The sequence below is a fragment of the Dermacentor albipictus genome, unplaced genomic scaffold (assembly GCF_038994185.2).
Source record: "Dermacentor albipictus isolate Rhodes 1998 colony unplaced genomic scaffold, USDA_Dalb.pri_finalv2 scaffold_13, whole genome shotgun sequence".
Lineage (NCBI taxonomy): Eukaryota > Metazoa > Arthropoda > Arachnida > Ixodida > Ixodidae > Dermacentor > Dermacentor albipictus.
The window spans coordinates 4491450-4512685 of NW_027225567.1; the positions used below are offsets into that span (position 1 = coordinate 4491450).

A 21236-nucleotide genomic window follows, 5' to 3' on the forward strand; every position below is an offset into this window, starting at 1 on the left:
GCAAGTGTTGAAGTATGCCGTGAGGTTCTCGATCGCCGCTTAGTTATGATTTTTTAGCGCTCTGTTCGTAACGCGGTCGGGACCAGCGGCGGAGTTGCTGTTGAGATCGTGCAGGGCAACCCTTACTTCCCATACTTCAATGTCTCGATCTAGCCACTCGTTTGCTCCGCCTAGGTAGTCCGGGTGCGTATCTGTGGGAGTGACCGGAAGGTACTTGTCCTCGAGGCGTTTCTTCACTTCGTCTTCCCCGTGCTCGGTCAGCGCCCAGTGGATGATCTTGGCCAAGTTGTGGTGCTGGTGAGACTTGGTCGGGGTCACATCCAAAAGATGCATCAGCATACTCCACGTCTTGCCGCAGTGCATCTGGCCATCCGCTGCGTTACAAACCTCATTCTATTGCTGTGTGCATAGCACTCGGCTGTGGGACTCGATCTCGCGGTTGAGTTCGGCGATCTTCTTGCGTAGCTTTCTGTTTGTCCTCTCAGTCTTCCACCTTGACAGGATGGACTGCTTGGCTGCGATGAGATGGGTGAGGTGGCTGTCGACCCTGTGGACACGCTCATCCGTCTCGACTTCCTTGGTGGCCTTTTCTTACTTGTTTACAATCTCGGTGGAACACTCCTCAATGTCCGTAATTTCGGTTTGCTACTCGGGTAACAATCCTCGAAACGCGTCCCAGTCAGTAAATCTATGTTTCCGAAGGCTTCTGCCAACTTTGTCGGTACCACCGAGCGGGACAGCGACCTCCACAATGTAATGGTCACTTCCCAATTCGTGGCCCGTGTTGCGCCATTCGAAGTCCGCCATAGCACCGCCATTAGCCCTGACGAAAGTGAGATCGGGCGTTGTGTCTCGGGTGATCGAGTTGCCGATTCTTGTAGGGTATGCTGGGTCGGTAATAAGATTTAGTCCCAAGTCGGTAGCATCTTGCATTAGGTCCCTGCCCTTTGCCCTTTTCGAGAGTGTCTTTTTTCTTCACAGACACCAACTGCCTTATGTTCAAAACTCCAACGCGGAAGTCAACAATTTGCAAAAGCTTTTTTCAAATTTATTTTCTGGATACTGTTTTGTTTCTACGTTCGCTTGTACCCCGCCTTTTAGGATATACATCGTCTATTGTTGGTCGGTGCTTCCTGTCATTGTACTGTTGTGCCCGCTACACGATGCATCACGGAGAAGCCGCCGCTGGCGGGCGGAGACGCAGATGAACCGGCACGCAAGTAACGCTGGATATACAGCTGTACATCTGGTTGCATGGTGTGCTCGAGCGCGTCCTTGCTCTGGGTGCAGGGTTTGTGTTCCAGCTGTGGATCTGACGGCGTCGCTCGCGGCGGTGATGCGCTCACATCGCATAGCATCACATCGACGGCGCCAGCAAACGTATTTTGCTTTTTCTTCGAAGCCGTCGCGGATGGCGCTTCGAAACGGCTAGAAATGCTTACATTTTATTTAGCTTAACCTTCTCCTTATGCCGATCTCACGCATCAAAACGAGAAAGGCTGGCTGATATTCGCGGTGTCTAGGCTGAGATGCCTGAGTACAGGTTTGTCTCGCTGTGCGTCAGCAGTCGGGCGTTGCCTTTAGTTGAACTCTTCTCGTATCGCAGCTCCTGTTCGAGAATAGTTTAACGCTGGTGGTCGCTTGTCATGAAAAGTTTAGGCCTCAAGTTCTGCTACTTAGCATTACTTTCCGTCTAAAAGAAATTGTTGTAGCCGATGTTCGGGTCACCGGCGGCAAGGGAGAAACATTTCTCCCCTCCTGACTAAACAGGGCGCGACATGTGAAGTGCGTGTGGAGGAGGAACTCACTGGCCTGAAGGAGAAAAACGGCTAGTTCCTCCTTTCTCACTGCCTTTTTTTTTCAGAGTGTGTTTAGAGAATAGCACTCTCGAAATAAAATGTTCTGTTCTTACTCGCTTATCTGCTGTCTGGGCGTCAGTTACTACGACCTATGTTTTGCACGTTAAATATTGTCTTAAATTAAATTATGGGGTTTTACGTGCCTAAACCACTTTCTGATTATGAGGCACGCCGTAGTGGGAGACTCCGGAAATTTTGACCACCTGAGGCTCTTTAACATGCACCTAAATCTAAGTACACGGGTGTTTTCGCATTTAGCTCCCATCGAAATGCGGCCGCCGTGGCCGGGATTCGATCCCGCGACCTCGTGCTCAGCAGCCTAACACCATAGCCACTGGGCAACCACGGCGGGTGACATATTGTCTTAACTTGAAGTAAATGATGTAATTTACGTCCCGAAACTTTGCAGCGTAAGAAAGTGAGAGACATTTAACTCGAACTTCATCAATCTTTTCACATGCACACACAACTTATCATGTGGATCATACTTACCAGCATCAAAGTCAAGTGCCTTTTTGAACGAAACCAACAAGCGCCCTTCATGTTCTTTCAGCGCTCGCAGTGTTAAATAATAGTAAAGTGAGTAAAGCTGGCGGACTTCAAGTTCAGCCAATTCTGTTTGTCTTGAAATTATTATGCTGTACCTACATTTACGTATATCTTTCACGTATCACTTACCTCCGGAACATTTCCGGGCGGTATGAAGCTCGCAAGAGTGGTAGTTGTCTGAAAAAAAATGGTTTGCACAATTACGTACCGACAAACCTCAGAGCTATATTCTAAAGGACATGAACAAATGTATTTTTTTGCGGTTACGTTTTTTCTGTGAGAAACACTAACATTAGCTTCACATATTATCTTTCAAGAAGTAACTCTCAACAGAATTAGCATTCTTAAAGAAAAAAGAAACAATCTATAAGTCTTTTGAAGAGAGACAACTCATTATGGGCACTTATGATGGCTTTTTAAAAGCTGTAGATTTTTTTAATGACCTAACATTATTATCAAACTTAGAGCATTATTGATTTCGTCATACCTAACCATACCATACGACGTCATACCTAACCGACACGTAGCTAACGGTGGAAATAGATAAAGAATTATGAGCGATAGAAACTATGAAAGCGCGTGCTCCTCAAGGCAGGGTGCTAGGACCCTCATATTTTAAACTGTATATTAGTGATAATTTAAGTTTCAGTAATCAGGCTTCATACATAATCTACGAAAATAATATCGCTGCCTTATTAAACTGTGATAGCTCTGGTAATTGCTGCTTTAACACAAACATTGTTGTCCAGAATTGAAATAATTAGAGCTAAGTCAAAATAAAACAGCGTAGAACGAGCGAATGACATGGGTCTTTTGTTCGGGTTGCGCTGTTTAATTTTGGCGATGATACGGTAAAGATTTTATTTTAATTATTTTCCTTTTCGCGTTTCTTCAGCGCTCCGATTGGCACTTCACCTACTGTATTGCCAGGAGCGGTCTCTTGTGAGCAGTGGATTATGAGAAAGGGACAGAATTTAGCAAGCGGGAAATCATTACATTCTACTGGCTATAGTTTCATGTTCACATTGCTGCGAGCCAGTTTGTTCCGACCTTACAAGAGCCAGACTCTGATTCGTAAAAGCTGTCCAATTTTACGCACTCACAAAGAAAATTGCCCTATTAAAGCACGCGTGATGAGGGACTGCTTTCCCTAGACAAAACAGATGTTATGAACCTTTGTTAAACGCTCCCAGCTGTTGCACTTTCCCGATGGTATAGTCGTCATACAGATTGCTTGAGTTGGTAATGCAGATATGGTGCATGTCCTTCTGCGAAAGTAGGTGTGTAATTTAGCATGAATTTTTTTCCAATGCTCTTTTTAGGTTTACTCGTATCTTACAGGGCCTGGAATCCGTACATGCACTAGAGGGGTTCGTAAGAACCGGCACTTGCCTATCATGATTTGGAACCTATCAGTAATAGCGACCCGGCCGACTGCAGACATCTCTCCCAAATGAGAACCTTCGTCAATTCACCCCTCAACGGACTGACATTTTACAGAGCCATGGCCGCGCATAACGTGATATTCTTATTCCTGAAACTCGTGGTAGTTACCTTGAAGTAATAAGGATATGCAATGATTACACTGAACTTTTATTAAGCACTCATTAGACGTATTTTTCCATAAAACATGTGAGTTTTTGTCTAGACCTACTTTCTTATCTACATTGTAAAAAGTTTTTCCTTAAAAAACAAAAATTTTCTGGTAGCTGCATTGTCAGAAAATTTATGTAAAGCTCTGTTTGCTATTTTTCCTTTTTCTGTTAGTTAACAAGTTGTTTCTGTTTTACATTAAGAGAAATTTTGTGTTTAAAGACAGTTATCTATTTTGTATTGCAGGAAAATTTCTGTTTTCTGCTGAAGATTTGTTTGTTATATTAATATGTTCTGTTTTATTTTACACAAAATGTATGTGTAAAACCATTATCCATTTGGAGGCACAGAAACAGTTCTCTTTTCTGTTTATATTTTTCTGTTACTTCACTTTTTTTTCTGTTCCACTGTACAGAAGTGTGATGTGTAAAGACAATTTTCTATCCTGATGAGTGATGGACAAACCAGTACTGTCGCTGAAGCCAACGCTTTGAAAGGGTATTTCTCTTCGTAAGGGCAGTTGCCACCCTCACGAATATATTTTTGTTCTTTTTTTGTAGAGACGTTGACTGTAGCCAAAAGTCTTTGTTCGACCACTGTTTATCAATTGTAGCCTCCATTTTCATGTGAACTTTTCTCATGTTTGAGTTTTCTATCGTGCATCACATAACTATTATAGGATAACAAATATGTAAATAGGCAGCTGATCTCAATACGAAAATTAGGCTGTGCTCAAAGAAGAAAATGTTCAACTGCTGCGCAAAAAGACAAAGGTCGCACGTAGCGCTCGTACGTGTCTCCGTTTTTACTTTACTCAGTTTTCTTGCGCTGCTGTTAAATATGGTAAACACTTTTTCTCACAGTGGCTGTAAGAAATAATTTGTAATTTAGGACATTGTGGAAGAAAATGTAATTTTGTTTTATTTGACATCAAAACAGCACTGGAAAGATATATATGAAAACAGGTATATTATTAGAACTGCTTATGCGCACTAGGTTCAGAAAACAAGCAGCATCGATTTTCCTCTAGACGTTATAACAGCTTAAAAGCCAATTTTACAGGCTATAGATAACCTTCCGCTTGCCATGGATCACACGCGTACGTGGAGAAGGAAGAACAGGAAAAGGTACATGCCCTTTCAAAGCAAGGCAAGCGAAGTAAATAAATACGCACATCTTTGTGCTTAATATGCACTGATGGCCAAGCTACGGAACTCCCCCGACCCTGTCAGTAAATTTGTTTTCATTTTGTCACGGCATGTATTCATGCCCAAATCTTCAACGCACAATTAGAATCAAGATGGGTGTGCAATGTGTATGAGACATCATGGTATATAGGTGTACTATCGTGAGCAATATGAGTGGGTACACGCGAACACGTGCCAAATAGCCTCGAAGCCGAGTTAGAGTGATACGTGGATGGCGCTGTCGAAAACATAGGGGAAAGGGTTGCGCTCTTCCGCTAACTGTTGGCACTCCTACCACGCCTGCGCTTGTGGAAAATAGGCAGCTTACGGCATTTCACTGGCCGCCGGTAGCTGGTAAGACGCTTGCGTGCGCGGTGACTTACAGCGAGTCATTTTTTTTTCATTCATGCTTTCTTTTTCAGAACGCAGGTCTTGGGCACCCGTTCCTGCGTTTAGCGTATGATAGCTTCATATATAGCCTCATAGGACCTCATATATATCTTATGGAGCGCATCGCGTCACATGTTCCAGAGAGACGGAGAGATTTCCCAGGGAATGTTTACGCTTACAAACACTGCTGCTATTGACCACGCTTTGGTGCACAAAGTTATCAGTAACCGCAATATCGAACAGCTTTATCAAGGTGCACTGGTGATGTGAAGTTCCGCACTTTGTAAAAGAGACGCATGGCGGGAGTGCCAACGGCGATTAGAACAGCGTCCTCCTTTCGACTTTGTTTCCGATGGCGACCGCCGCAATCGCCCATAGCAGGGTTCGAGGCTATCTGACACGCGCTCCTGTGTTCCCGCTCATATTGCACACGATAGTACATTATGTCATAGAGTCCTGATATTGTGAAGTGCGCATTGAAGAGATGTGCGTATCTTCAAAATGCAGATACACTCGAATACTTTTTTGATGTACAGAGGAAGTGTTGTGTAAAGTCAGATATTGGTTTAACCATCGAAGCTGAGTCGCAAGATAGCAAAACTGTTCTTACCTGAAAATTGTTTAATCTAATTTCACTCTAACGCTGTTTTCTTTTATGAACGAATTATGTGGCGTTACCTGCCGAAACCACGATTTTATTATGAGGCACGCCGTAGTGGGAGACTCCGGAATCATTTTGATCACCAGGAGATATTTAACGTGCGCCTAATGCATGGTACAGAGGTGCCTTTTGCATTTCGCGCCCATGAAAATGCAGCCGCCGCGGCCGGGATTCGATCCCACGACCTCGTGCTTAGCAGCGCCACACCACAGCCGCTTAGCCACCGCGGCGGGCATTTTTTTTTTCGATAAACCAAGGAACCAGATACTTCATGGAGTCATGCTTGACAAAGAGGAGGTGGCAGCACTAACACAGAGGTAAAGGATGCTACAAAGAATAGCCAGGCTACACTTTGTTTCCTACAAAAATAGAAAAGCGTTTTATTTTAACGCAAGAAAAACTTATGGCTAAATCAGCCACATGAAAGCAAAACAGAAACAGCGAACTTCTTACTACAGTGCAAGAGAACCAGCTTACATAGCAAACCACAATGGTGCTGAAAAAAAACTCAGAGTGGCCTCGGCATTATGTTGATTAAGACTTTTTCTTTAAAACTCCATCGTGAAGATACCTGATTATGGAGACAGCGTTTGGTGCAAGGCCATACTGCTTGCTTGGGCTCTGGACCTTGGTTCCTCTCTCAGGGTGTCATGCTGCGACTGACCTGAAAAAAAGAGTGGTGCTTTATTATACATATGGAAGTAGCATGATTATAGAGAGCTCATTGAAGCGCTTTAGCACAAGATATTATGTTTTTTGGAAGATGGTCAACAAAGCCCTGTAGTGTGTGCGTATGTGAGAACCATGCGGGAGCACCTTTCCAAATGATGTGTATTCCAGCCAGACGAATATTTTGTTTCAGGTAACGGCAGAAACTCAAAATTTTTATTTTATTGTTTCTTTATGTAGTTACAAAAATTTTGATTAGTTATATTTTAGTTTGGCTCGATTTATAGTCTAGAGGTCAAGAATAACAGAAAGTTTCTCTTTTTTTCTTTTAACACATATCTGTCATACAGCATCCACAGAAAATTTCTTTTGCGGTACAGAAAATTTCTGTAAATTTTCTTTAAATTAACAGCTTTTTTATTCTATAGTGTAGAAACGTGTTTCGCATCAAATGCGCTCAGAGACTGGAAGAGTTTTCGCGTAAGTCAATCATCGCAATGCACAGGAAAAAATTGAAGTTTAAGTATTACAGCTTGGGTCGAAATAGAAGTTATCAGCGGCCAATTTTCTCGCATAATTCATTTTACCAATGTCACCGAGGCAGTGAAGAATAATGCATTGCGGCGCGGTACTTTGAATGATCGTTCTACATTGCGATGGGCTCCACAATTCAATGGCAGTTAAATTAGGCGCTGTTTTAATGCTCATGGTGCGCCTGTGACGTGCTTTCCTTTTCAGAACACACGCTTAATATATTGGACGGTTCTACCCGGCATCGTGGTGTCCCGGCTTGACGTCGTTCACTGCAATCATGGGAACAATACCAAACCCGCTTTTTGCGTTGTTTATTTGGAGTGAGTGATGAATATGATTACTGCTGAATAATGTACACTGAGTATGCAGGTGATGCAAAATTTACTGGTGCGTTTTCGTATTACCTAAATATTCTTACAACATACGTTTACGCAACTCGTTCAGTGTGGCACGCGCACGACATGTGGGTAAGTTTTTGCGTGTGCCTACATGTCCTTGGGAATTGTACAATTGCCTCTAGTACCGCAAGACTAGCCGTTTCACTTCAGTCCAAATAAGATTCATTTCTCGTTGAGTATTTCCTGACAATAAATAGATGTGAATACTTATCAGAAAAGGAAATGGTACCAAGCGTTTAGTTCCCGCCTATACTCAGTAGCTTCCCGAGGAACCGTGGAGGCTACGATCGTTGCTGACACACGCGCGCGCGCGCGCACGCAGAAAGATGGGGGAGGACGAGTGCCATCGTGAGTTTCTTCATCCATGCCATGCGACCTGTTTGTCATCAGCTCAGGCACGTGATGACGGAGAGGGAAGGGCACCTGTCAGATAGTCTGGCCAAGCTTAGCCCCCCAAACAAAAAGCCCTGCGCCCACCTATGTTTTGTTCCCGCACTCCTAAAAAAATGTACACCATTTCGGGCCTATCTTGTCCCACAACAGTAATCGTCATCTGCCTTGCCCGCGTTTCCTTGCTTTAACGCTGCGAGCTCGGTACTTCCAAGTCACGAACGACATGAGCGTTGTCAGCGTGACATAGAATTCACGAAAGGAAAGCCGCGGGCGCAGCGTTTTCAAGAAAGGAAACGCAAGCAAGGGCCCTATAACGTAAAACTATTCCAATATGTTTCTATTCCAATCTCCTGACGTCAAATTTGCGTAACCGCCAACGCAAGCACTGGGCGGTCACCCGCAGGGTTGTCTGAACAGACCAATCAAACGTTCTCCTCGTTCGTAAGAGGTCACTTTTGTTTGCTTGAAAAACCAATAACATTGCCTACACTGAGCGGCTTGTCGTATCTAATTGGATGACAAGAGGCGAGGAGAACGCTCAAGTGGAGAGGGATTTGATGGGGCCGAGCCACTGCACTGAAAGTCGATAACCGGATGAAGAGGGTGGTGCCGGCGTCTACGATTGGTTAGCTTACCCTTACTTGGCTTGCGGTGGCTGGTCGAAAATGGCGGTGGCATGCAATGGAAGCTCAAGAATGACGCTAAAACGGACCCTCAGCAAAGAAGAGTTGGCAGAATCAGGGGGTAAACGTGCCGAAATTGCTCGAAAACGTTACACGGCCACGCAAGAAGTTTTACTATACGCAAATACACCCATGCTCTCCGGCAGGGGCGAGTAGCCAGCGTCTGAGCAATCGGTCGCAGCCATCTTCTATTCCTTTCGGAACGGGGCAGCCTGCGGCTATTCCGAAGAAGATTCACTTTTGTTCGGCATATTAATGCATCTTGATCGCGTACACGTCCCTTTGACGCGGTGAGTTCTTGCGGTTTTGTGACGTCGCGTGACAGGCAGGTGAAGTGGGTGCAGCCCGAAAACTTTTTACCAATTGCCGAGGGCTAATGGCGAAAAGGGGTCAAATAAGAAATAACTGTTTTTCTTTTTTCTGTCAAATCACGCATAATCAATGTGTACACATTATATCAGATGGGGAGGTATCGCGGTTTTCGTGACGTCGCGTGACAGACAGGTGAAGTGGGCGTGGTCGAAAAAAGTGTTTGACCAAGCGTGGAGGGCTGATAGCAGAATTGGAATAGAAAAGTTTGGAATAGTTTTACGTTATAGCGCCCCAAGACAGTTGATGATTATCGCTGTGGAACAAATATACACCCCAAAGGATGCAATTCTTTTAAGAGTCTAGAGAAGCGTTTAAAGCCAACCCGCGCTTCGCCGTCAGCAACACGCGAGCGCGACAACACGAGCACTCCAGTACAGCAAGTGTTAGTTGAGCCTGGATTGGTTTCTCACCAAACTTGGCGCGCTGTCCCTAGTCTCTATTTCGCCTAGGCCGTGTCATACACATGGGGTACGTTACAGTCTTATAGATCGTCCTTCGAGCGGTACCGCGCGAACAACACGTTAGGTCCGGACGACCTACTGTTGGCGACACTCTGACGCCATGCTATACAAGCTGGTGCACTGCCGAGCCAATGACCTCTGTTGTATTTACAGCCTTTGTAGTGAACACTGGATCTTTGTTGGCACAGTCTCGAGTTAAACTGTTTCTCAGGTTGTATAGTAATATAGGTTATGTAGTGGGCAACCTCTCCGTTAATTTTTCTGACATTACGGGGGGGAAAACGAGTATTTTTTTCTGTGCGCTTGCACCTTAGCACTCCAAAAGAAAAGTCTCGAACACGAATTCATGAAAACAGCCTCGATAGCTCATGTTCACAGAAGCTTATTCCGACATCGCTGTGTACACAAATATTTGTTTCGTTACCGCATGTATGAGCAGCAAGTGCTTGTCGCCAACATTTTATGCGCCGCGCAACAAGGAAGCCTTGGACAGTATCTCTACAATGCTGTGGGGCGCTGCTGAGTTATATTTTCAACACTGCACAGTGTGGCACATCCTTTGTCGTCTTAAACACTTGGTGAGATTGCTTTCTCCTTCTGTTTTCGAATCACTACATTCTTTTAGTGCGTCAGTTATTGTATTTCATCTATGCTTACATTACTGGCCAATGCCCTGCATTGCACACGCTGCGTCATTAAGTAATGTCAGAGATAGGGCAAATTGGTATTCCGTGTTCAAACTTCTTCAAACACGACAGAAATGAAGCTTTGTTTGGAAGTTTAGCACTTGCATATGTCGTTTCCCCTTTGTCTCACTCTTTGTTTCCGCGTTAAGAAGTTTGGTCGTTAAGTAAGTGAATGAAAATCTGCCATCTCAGTGTTTGGCGATTTCCTACTGTTTCCCTCAAAAATTTTTTGATGGTGTTCCAACCATGTGTACGCATTTCTCGGGTACATTACTGTCTACAAAATTCAGATCATGCCTTGCCCCTCGCTTTTTCTAAACTCAATCCATGCTCAATCTTCGAAAACTCAATGTCCGTCGAAGAGATAGCCAAACTAAGTACAACAGCTGCTTCACAAGCCCATTTATTCGAACAGTTCTTTGCTCCCCCGTCCCTTTTCTTTCAAGAAAGAATAGAAAATACCCAAATTGCAAAAATTTCGCGGAGGAAGTAATTGCGTTAACCCATTTCCGTAGATATTTTGAAAAACTCAATGGAGCTTCCCTGTTTTATTTCCACCTTCGTGAACGCTGATGGAACGATGCATTGTTTCTTTGCGTAACTTTTTTAACATGATGACAATGATCTGTGGAGCGTAACCATTCATTCCATCCAGCAGGTGACGCGCTACGGGAATAGAGAAAAATAGCTAGAACCAGTCCAAGCGAGTACTGTAGTTCAATAAAATAAAGTATGAGCGAAAACATTTGCGAAAAAAAAGAGCTGTGTCTTTTTCTCCGTGTAATGGCCGCAGTCTCGATTTTCACCCCAAATATCGGGAAAAAAAGTCGCAGTCTCACCCGAAATCCGAAGCATCAATTGCAATAGCAAATTAGTGGACAGCCATACGAAGTAAAAATAGCAGTTTTATCGGCCGTATAAACTTGTAAACATTGGCATGATAACTAATTTATTAAGCATGGTGTCACATGCGCACAAACCAACATGAAGACATCTAACTCGATCATTGCGGAAACTCGCTGTCAAAAGGCCGCAGTGAGGAAACGTGGCAGCAACAGCGATCAAAATGACCTTGGTGTAGCCGTTCGCATCGACGCGAATTAGGCCGCGAAAAAACGAGCTGAAAATATCACTGCCCCTGAGAGGTCACGTTACCCACGTGGCTCTCGTGGTGTACGAGAACTTACGAGAAGCGAGACCAGCCGAGACAAGCCGCCCATCCCGCCACACAGACGGAGAACATGGCTGCGCCAGAGAGGACGTGTACACGTGTGCATTTCACGGCCGACGTGGTAAAGAAGCTGGCCGCGCAGAGCACAAGGGCACGCTGTCGCCGCAACGGTGGCATGTCAAAATTTGCAGACGGCTCTAAATAAACAAAACACAGACCACAACAAATTATGCTGCACGAGACGCCTACACAGTAAAATAATTTACACCCTTGATGGTGAGAATTGCGAATCATAACACCCTTGAAGGGTGTTTTCATTCAAGAAACATCCCATCATCATGACTTTTTGCGAAGCATAGGGCAGTTCTAGATGGCACAACACCCTTTTACCCACCGAAAGGGTGCACTGACTAAGAATATTGGAGGTGGGTGCAAGGGTGTTTTTGTTTGTTTTTATCACATTCACAAACATACAGTTGCACGAAGAGACGGCGTGTCCCACGGCACTAAAAACCAGTGGCGGATCCAGAAATGGGCCCTGCCTTACCCCAAGCCCTTCCCCCCCGAGATATGTCGGGCTTTCAAAGCCGACAAAACTCTTGAAGAGACCCCCTCCGTTTCACTGCCTGTTTTGATAAGCCATTTTAAATATGTCCTGGGAAAAACCTGTTGCTGAAGCACTACTTTATTATGTCACAGTGTTCTAGGTGGCACACAGTTCCTAAATGTCGTCACGCACAAATTCCGCGGAATCCAAAAGCGCGCACCTACTTTTTCTAGTATTGAATACTTAACCAAAAGAAAAATGTTCAAAATGTTTTCAGCAACGCAGAACTAGTGCAGCTCTTGCTTTTGGGACGCCAGGAATCTAGCAAAATGAATAGGCCACGTGACAGCATGCAGCTGGACGCGCCACAATTGCTCTAAAGCAGTGCGGTCGTCTAGGTTTCTTTCAAGCACGACAAAACAGGCAGAACAGGGTGCGACGAACCATACGCGGACAAAAGATACGCCGATTCGAGAAGCTTTGACCCCACCTAACCTTCTTTCGCCGAATCAATAACCCCAATTCGTTCTGCTTCTCTCAAGTTTATAAACAAGGTAGGTTCGTTGGCAAACTTGAGCCTTCTCACCCACCACAATGCTTTGCTCAAGCAGCATCTGCAGAAAGAGCCGTGCAAAACGCTCATGGCGTCGCGTCTGCGTCAATTTACGAAGCTGGCTGTACAAAAAGAAACTATTAAGTTTGTAGTTGTATAGTAAAGGAACGTTCTACTGGCTTACAAACAGCTGCCTGAACGGAGTGCTCAAAAAGAAAGGGAGAATAATCTAAGAAAGTATAGAGAACCAACGTACAACTTGCGATGCATAAAGTATTTACAACACCGACTAACAACGGTATTTACTGAAATATTTCCCCTCCCAAATTGGAGACAGTATTATTGCATGCATGAATAGGATATCAAGCCAATCATTGTAGATATAACGAGATTCCAGAAATTGGCGGAGCATTTGCAGACCCATCTTTGTTCACGGAACAGTGGTGAGGCATTTTTCAAGTGTGCGCGCTACTGCTCACCTGCCAAGTACGTTCGCGATGTCTTGGCATATGTAGACCTGCGCGAGACTCGCCCGTCTCCCCTCGCGAGACGGGTAGGACAGGTGCACATGCTGAATACGGGAAAGAAATACTTTGCAGAATGAAATTGAATTTTGTCAAAACACCAGAGCTCTGGATTGCAGGTTACAGCGTGCACAGGGGCGCTCTGCCAGATTTTAAAGCGAAGCTTTCTATGCCTCCTCCCTCACTTTTTTCCATTTCTGCTGCTGCTGCTGTCACTGGCTTGCCAGCCGCGTCGGTGGGTGGTTTGAGAGCGTGCATAATGAACATGAGAGGGACGCGGGGAAGGCGTGTGCGAGTCCTTTTAGCGAGAACTTCGTGGGCATCGCTACAATAGTCTTTGGACCTCTTTGGCCGTCACAATGCCCACTGAAACACCCTGGCCATCGACACAATGCCCTCTGGAAGACTAATTACGCGTTAGCCCCCTTCTGCCCACCCCCACCCACCGCAAAAGTAGTGCAGAAGGTGCAGCACTTACTTTTTTGTACTCACATGCAACAGCGCAGAGGAGAGACAGTATGGTACTAAGGGGAGACAAGAGAATGCTTAAAGCCAACACCCAGACGAAATGTCATCACAGTTCCCACACTTTGCCAGGAAATTGTTGTTGTCATTCAATAGCCTTTACCACAGCTGCACCCTCGCGAGCAAAGGGGTTCGGCGATGGTATAGGCACAGCTATTGAATGGGAACAATACTAAATTGCTCTGCTCGTGGTAGTTTGAGGGCGAGCGTAGTTGGGTTGAAAATGACTTGTCTACCGCATGCACAAAATACCTCGATTTTGAATACATCTTCCTCATTACCCGTCAAACTGCTTTTATAAGCAACTGCAGTAAGACAAAGACCGACATCAGATTATGACGACAACTCACGGTGCTGTCCACCAGAGGGGAGTCGTTGTTATATTTGTTCTTTCTTTTGCGCGGTCATAGGCCGCACTCGCTCACCCGCTCATAAAAACAAAGAAAAAAAAACCCCGAGATCTGGATTCGCTTCGGTTGCACTTTCACGACAGCAGGCAAAGAAAGACGTTTCGTACTTGGAAACTTAAGGTTTTCGTGTAATTCTGCACATGTGAAATTTCGTGGTGTCGCCTATACGTTTAGAAAGCTATTATGCAAGTACTTTTATATCTGCCGTTCATCCAAGCTATTTAAAATTTGAGTGAGCACTCCAGTTCAGAAATATGAGCATTGTGAACTTCTTGAAAATGCCAATTAAAGCTTTTTTTCTCTCTCTCTTTCTCTGTGCATAAAAGAAAAGACAGACTCGCAAGTACCTCTGTATCTTATACAATCAGGAAGGGCCACGTCTCTTTACAAATGAACGTCCAAGCAAACAAACAAAAAAGAAAGCATCGACAAATAAATTCACTTACACGCAGTTACCAGCCCACCTTTGCCCCATTTGATTTGATATCAGCCCATGTTTCTGGAAATAAATTTCCAGTGAAACTACCCGTAAACACAGAAAATGGCTTAGAGGTAGCGTAAAATAAATAGCTTTGAAAGTAATACACACACATAGTTTAAAAGAATATTTGTTTTTATGCCTTGAAAACGAAACCGAAATTGAAATAACTTCCCCCGACGGGTGTCGCCGCTATCGCCGCTACGTCATTTCCTGCGTCTCGCGGCGGGCCGCCGGGTGCACATGTGTGTGTTCTCCGTGATATTCTTGAAGTTGTGAGTAATTAGATTGTTTTGTGCTGCGTTTAGGTTGTACCAGCTCGTTGTTATCGTGTACTTTTGTGCTCATCGACGCGAAGTGAGCGTCCGGAGTGAAGGCGACGCGATTATGCGTGAAAAAGAAGGGCACCAGCGGCCTACGACATCGGTGTTTCTTTGTGACAGTGTATTTACTACGCCTACGACGGCCGTCATTCGTGGCGAAGGAGAAAACATCTTCCATTCGGCCTGAACAGTGATGAAGTGGACGTTTTGTTTTTCGGCGGAATGCATCGTCAACATGGTCCATCCACTACGTAAACGAAACGGCGTGCCCAGAGTACAGATCGTGACCGCGCTCCGCCTTCAAACCGAGGGCCTTTTGCAAGGCGCATGAACTGCTCATATAAAAGGTACGTACGTAGCCACGTTCAGCGTCGCGTTTTTTATGGTGCGTCATTGTGGTAGTAATTTTCTCGTAATTTATTTAAAGGACAGCGCAAGGTGTGTTGGATGCGAGTGTAGTATATGTACTCCAGGCGTAGCCTATGGGCAAATGTGAAAAAGAAAAAAAAAATGAATGTTTCATTGTTCACGTGACCTCAACTAGAGTTGTAGAGAATTAAGTACTGCTACGCGTCAGTATTCGGCGCAGGCAGGGAAATAATACTTTGGTTTGACTAATTGGTTCTTTCTGTTACCAAAGATGGGCGCAGACTTATACCGGTGCCACACGGCCACTTTCGAGCACGATTGAGCGCGTTCTGGATCGAAATTTTCGACCGCGATTGGCTCCCGTCCGCCGATTGTGCAACGAGGCCAAACGCGTCCAGAAATTCGATTCCAGTCAGGATCGATCGCGGCCAAAAGTGTGCAGTGTGACAACCGTATTAAATGTCGCTTGTGTACTTTCACTCAATTGTTATTATTATTATTTTTTTTTGTTGGAGGTCCCGTGGTAGGTAATGGCGCAGGCAGCTTGCAATGCTTGTGGTTTCATGACTAGAACTAATGCAAAACAAAAGAACCACGACCGTCCCGGCTATGTACTTATCAATCGCTTTAAGTTGTGCTCGTTTGTTATAGAAGCTGTCGTGCTGTTGCGGATGAATGCGTGGTTGCGCTGTTTGTTTATAAATTCATCTTTTTGTATAAATAAGCACACCGAGCCTAATCAATTTTTTTCTCGTCCTTGTACTCGTTTCTTGGTTTCACGCAGGCGTGCTTATTATTACTACTATTTGTTTTCTTGTTGTGTGACTGAACCCTGCCTAAGGCGTCCTGTCAGTTGTCAACAGTATTTCTGAAATGAATTCCACTTAGCGTCCTACGGTTATTGTACGCTTCACTACCTTATTTTAATGTCTAGTTATAAAGCGTATGGTTATTGTAACTATTCTTGGCCTTTATATATGTATTTATTAAGCTGGTAAATGCGTAATTGTATTTGCAGTTTTGAGAGGTTCTTTTATTGAGTCTCAATCTCGAATGGTATTAATGATGGGTTGTTTTCTTGTGCCCATGCAGTTGCAGTCAGCATGAAGCAATTGCATGGGAACCGACTGGCTGTCTTGGGCCTACACGTTGCTGAAAAGACTGTGAAGACGTCTGACCCGACAGGTATACTTTTTTCATCACAATTGGCCTACATATTTTTTTCACCGGAGGATGAAGACCTCCCCCAGTGAGCTCCAATTACCCCTGTCTTGCGCTAGCTGATTCGAAGTGAAGCATGCAAAATTTTTTTACTTCATCGTAGTCTACTTCTCTACCGTCCTTGACTACCCTTCTCTTCTCTTGGCATCCATTCTGTAACTCGAATGTGCCACCGGTTATCTGCCCTATGCATTACATGGTTGAAGAAGGCACTTGGGCTAGTTGGTGCTCATTGAAGACTTGAGACATCAATAACTAGCGTGAAAAAGACAACATCAAGAAGCACATAAGAAAGAAGTCTAACTTCAACTGAAATTTTTGCTACACAGAAACATGGAATGCACAGAATGTCGACGGACAGAAACAACACAGGAGCTATCGGAACAAATTTATGAACAGGTTAATTTCACTTACGAACATTCTTGGTAAGAGCCAGAGACGGGTGCTTACACACCTATTCCCCGCTTTTTTGATGCAAAGTGGTTCGTATATTTCCCTATGTACCTGCTTCTGGAGCTGCCTGAGCACATGATTGCTTTGAAACTGCTCGGTGCATGAGCACGTATGGCGATGATTGGCCATGTGGCCACCAGCCACCAAGGCACTCAAAGCTGCCCTATGTGTCCTCAAGCCAAACAGGTCGGTGTTTAAACGACCGCTTGGGGGAACAAAGATAGGGCAGCTGTCATAGCTGGTGGCCATCTGGCCAATCATTGCTGTAAGTGCTCATGCACTGAGCAGTTTCAAAGCACTCATCTGCCCACGCGGCTCTAGATGCAGGTCGGCATGAAAATATTCGAAGCACTTTGCATCGAAAAGCGGGTGATAAGTGTGTAAGCACCCCTTCCCTTGCTCTCGCCAAAAAAAGAGTGTTCGTATCTCGAAATGAACCTGCCCATCGATTGGCTCCAATACCTCCTGTGTCAGGCAGGGAAAAGGAAAGATAAATGTTGCTTCCATGCGTTGAGGTCGCATCCCCTGAATCCTATGTTTCTGTGTAGCCAAAATTTCAGTTGAAGCCTAGAGTTCTGTCCTGTGTGCTTCTAGCTGTCGTCCGTTGTCTTTTTCGCGCTAGTTAATGATGTCTCACGTCTGCACTACATGGCCTGACCAGCTCCATTTTTTTACTCTTTATGTCAGCTAGGATATCAGCTCCTTCGTCTACTTTCTGAACCACGCTGCTGTCTTGCTGTTTCTGCTGCCATCAGGATAGGAGTGGACATGACAAATGAAACTAAATGTCATTTAGACAGAGGAGCAGTGAGGCTTCCTGTGCTTTACCTTTTGCTGTTGTACATAATAGTTGAAATTGCACCAACACATCTTTTCCACCTTGTGATTTTCCCATAGCTGTGGCAAATAAATATATAGGCTTTAAGAAACTAGAAATGCAGTTTGCCTAAGAAAGAGTATACTCTTGCACCTAAAGGTAATGTGTATGATGCTCTGACTCCTTTGATGCATGTGCCTTGAGAGGTGTTGATGTTGTTCTTCATTTCTTTCTCAGTAAGCTTTACTTGATGGGTCTGACTTTGTATAAAGAACTAAGTTCTAAAGAAACTATAATACCTAACAGGCAGAATTGTCGAGGTTGAAAGTCAAGTTTTCTTTCATGACATATTTTTTTCAGGCTGTACTAGTTGATCCATGATGTTCGACAGACAGCGCAGACTTGTACAAGGGACGTCAAAAGTGGCGAGAAATGGAACAAATGCTATCGCCTCTTTCTCCATCCTTTGTCGAGTTCACATTGTCTAACGTCATCGACCAATACCAACTAGCCCGTTTTCGTACCTGTACTAGTTGAGCCATTTATACTATGGTACTCTAAACCAAATGTGATAAATTCAAAATTGGTGCCTTTTCTATCTTTGTACAAATACCTGTTTCATAAAATAGTTTAAAGTGTTATAGTTGATTTCATGTTTCGACACCACCATAACCTCATAAAATATCTTCATGGATGCAAAAGGTGCCTCTTGTGCAAGTTCCGTTCTAGCCTGACACGGAAAACAAACCTGGCAGAAGGTAGAGCACATGCTCTTTTGTAACCAAAACGCATGATTGAATTTTCTTGGCAGTTATTGCAATGTTTTCTGATGTTTATCTGCATGAACATTAATTATCTCAGCTGCTAAAGACATCACTAGACACTGTGAGCAGAAAAAAGTGATTGTGCAGTACTGTTGAAGTCATGCAACATTATGTTTGAGCAAACTGGCAGGGATGCTAGCTGTTAAAAAAAAAAACGCTGACTTCAAGAAAAATTTGCACTCCTAAATGTGGAATTGAAATGCACTATGCTTATAAGCTACAAAAGATTCCAGGATGATCAGACTAGTTACACTGGCCATTTGCTGATTCAATAAGGTTCACTGAAGCTTGTTTTTAAATTCACACTGTTTTTATGCAGGGTGATGATTTTCAGTCTTGTGGAATTTTTAAATATAGTCCTGTTGCATATAGCATAATTCTAGTCCTTGAGCAGGAATATTCAAACACGCAGATATATCTAGCACAAGAAATCGAAACATATTAAACTAATTAAAAAAATTATTATCTTTCGAATGAATTACATTATAGCTAATATAACCGAAAAGAAAGGGGCTTAACCAAGAAACCCGATGTTTATTAATCATATCCTAAGAAGCCAGCAAACACTGACACCAAGGACAAGTTAGAGTAAATTACTTGTGATTAACAAATGAAATGAAGAAATGATAAATTATGGAAATGAAAGTGGATGAAAAAACAGCTTGCTGCAGGTGGGGAACGAACCCACGTCTTTGCATTACGCGTTAGATGCTTTACCAATTGAGCTACTGCGGGCGCCGTTTCCCCATCACTTTCTTGGGTATTTATGCTTCCTAGTAGAACGCTGGGAGTGTTTGCCAGCGCCACCACATATCTGGGGCACATATTGTAATTTACGAATCATAGCCAGTGAGATTACAAGGTGTATCTACTTGGAATTGATTTCCAGAATGGCGTCGTTTGGAGATATGCACCATCAAACTTGCCGGAAAAATGCACTGTTGTTCCACTTACTTTTTTAACAAAATGTACTTTTATGCACTGAGGCACAAAAGTGGGTTGTGCACTGATGCACAACCCACTACTTTACCAGTAGTACTGAAAACATTTTGGCTCTTTATCATTAATGCACTGATGTTTAAGCTATAGAATGTCACTTGCCCCATCTTCCTATCTCTTCGCGTTCCAAAGTAATCGAGCAATGCATGGCATCCAGTGGTGATGTCCGGTTGAAACAGTGGGCTGTAATTGAATTTCTCACTGCGGATGGTTCTGCGCCCTTCAACATTCATTGCCATCTGAAAGCAGTTTACGGGGATGCCTGTGTTGAAATCAGCACTGTGCGTAGGTGGGCAAGTACTGAGAAACATCAAAATCCAGCCGCATCAAATGTCCAGGATCAGCACCGAACTGGACAGCCCACAATGGCTTCTTATGAGGATCATCAACATCAGGCAGACGAGTTGAATCGGGTCAATCGTAGGATCAAGCAACACCAGATTGCAGCAACACTCGCTATTTCCATTGGTTCAGTGAACCACATAATTAAAAACCTCCTAGGTTACAAGAATTGAACTTGTTGGCTATGCTTCGGCTTTTTCATGTCAGTCGTCAGTTACCGTGACACCCAACAAGCGCAAGTCTTCTTGTAACGCAGGTCTTTAATGGTGTGGTTCACTGAGCCAATGGAAATGGCGAGTGTTGCAATCTGGTGTTGCTTGATCCTGCGATTGCACCGAGTCAACTCATCTGCTGATGTTCATGACCCTCATCAGAAGCCATTGTGGGCCATCCATTTCGGTGCTGATCCGGGAGATTTGATGTGGTACGATTTTGGTCTTTCACAGTCCTTGCCCACCTCTGCACAGTGCTGACGTCAACACAGGCATTCCTGTAAACTGCAGTCAAATGGCCATGAATGTTGATATGCGCACAACCTTCCACAGTCAGAAATTCAATTACAGCCTGTTGTTTCAACTGGACGTCACCACTGGATGCCATGAATTGCTCAATTACTCTGGAACGAGAAGAGATAGGAAGGCGAGGCAAGTGACATTCGATAGCTTAAGCATAAGTGCATCAATGATAAAAAGTTCAAAATGTTTGCTGTAATATTGGCAAAGTAGTGGGCTTGGAGGCAATAATTTCTGAATTGCCCTCATATAGTTGTGTAGCCTGTCTCTCCTACATTCATGATGTGGCAGATTAAATGCCTTATTCTTTCGAAATAACGATTTCCTGGAAGTAAGCACTATCTGTGCTTGTTTTCTTTAACCTGCTCTTCATGTGATCTTGAAATATTAAAGTGAATGATGCAGGGAAGCGCTGCTAGTCATGTTTCGTGTACTTTTCCTGACATTAAATTGCAACAAATCATTTTGCAGGTAGAAAAGAAGCAGATGGCTACAGTGATCAATGAAGAAATGGCTTCATCTATGATGGCTCGCCTTAGGACATTGGAATGGAGCTACAAAAAGGCATCATCATCCTCGCCTGTGCCCTGGAACTTTGGTTTGAATGAGACTGTTCTTCAATGTAGAACGGCCGCAAGACTTGTCACCACAAGGCATAATGCAAGCTCAAAATATTGTACAGGAGGCTAGAATAAATGACCCTCCATGCAGTCACTCTGTATCTGTGATAAAT

The 21236-nt window shown here is 44.1% G+C and overlaps 1 protein-coding gene and 1 long non-coding RNA gene across 14 annotated transcripts in view; both read left to right on the forward strand.

Annotated features, from left to right (window-relative positions):
- Positions 1 to 21236, forward strand: part of LOC135912971 (uncharacterized) — a 51146-nt gene that overhangs the window by 2965 nt on the left and 26945 nt on the right. For 2 of the 13 annotated variants that reach the window (XR_010567844.1, XR_010567843.1), the window contains exons 1-2: positions 3573 to 3688; positions 7647 to 7762. The exons of 1 other annotated variant lie outside the window; for it this stretch is intronic. The gene's annotated coding sequence lies outside the window, so the exon portion shown is untranslated. 10 more of the 13 variants (XR_011509442.1, XR_011509443.1, XR_011509445.1 and 7 more) reach the window with 10 other exon arrangements.
- LOC135912970 (uncharacterized) lies at positions 14937 to 21155 on the forward strand. Its single transcript, XR_010567842.2, has 3 exons — positions 14937 to 15313; positions 16428 to 16520; positions 20975 to 21155. It is a non-coding gene; the product is annotated as an uncharacterized lncRNA (long non-coding RNA).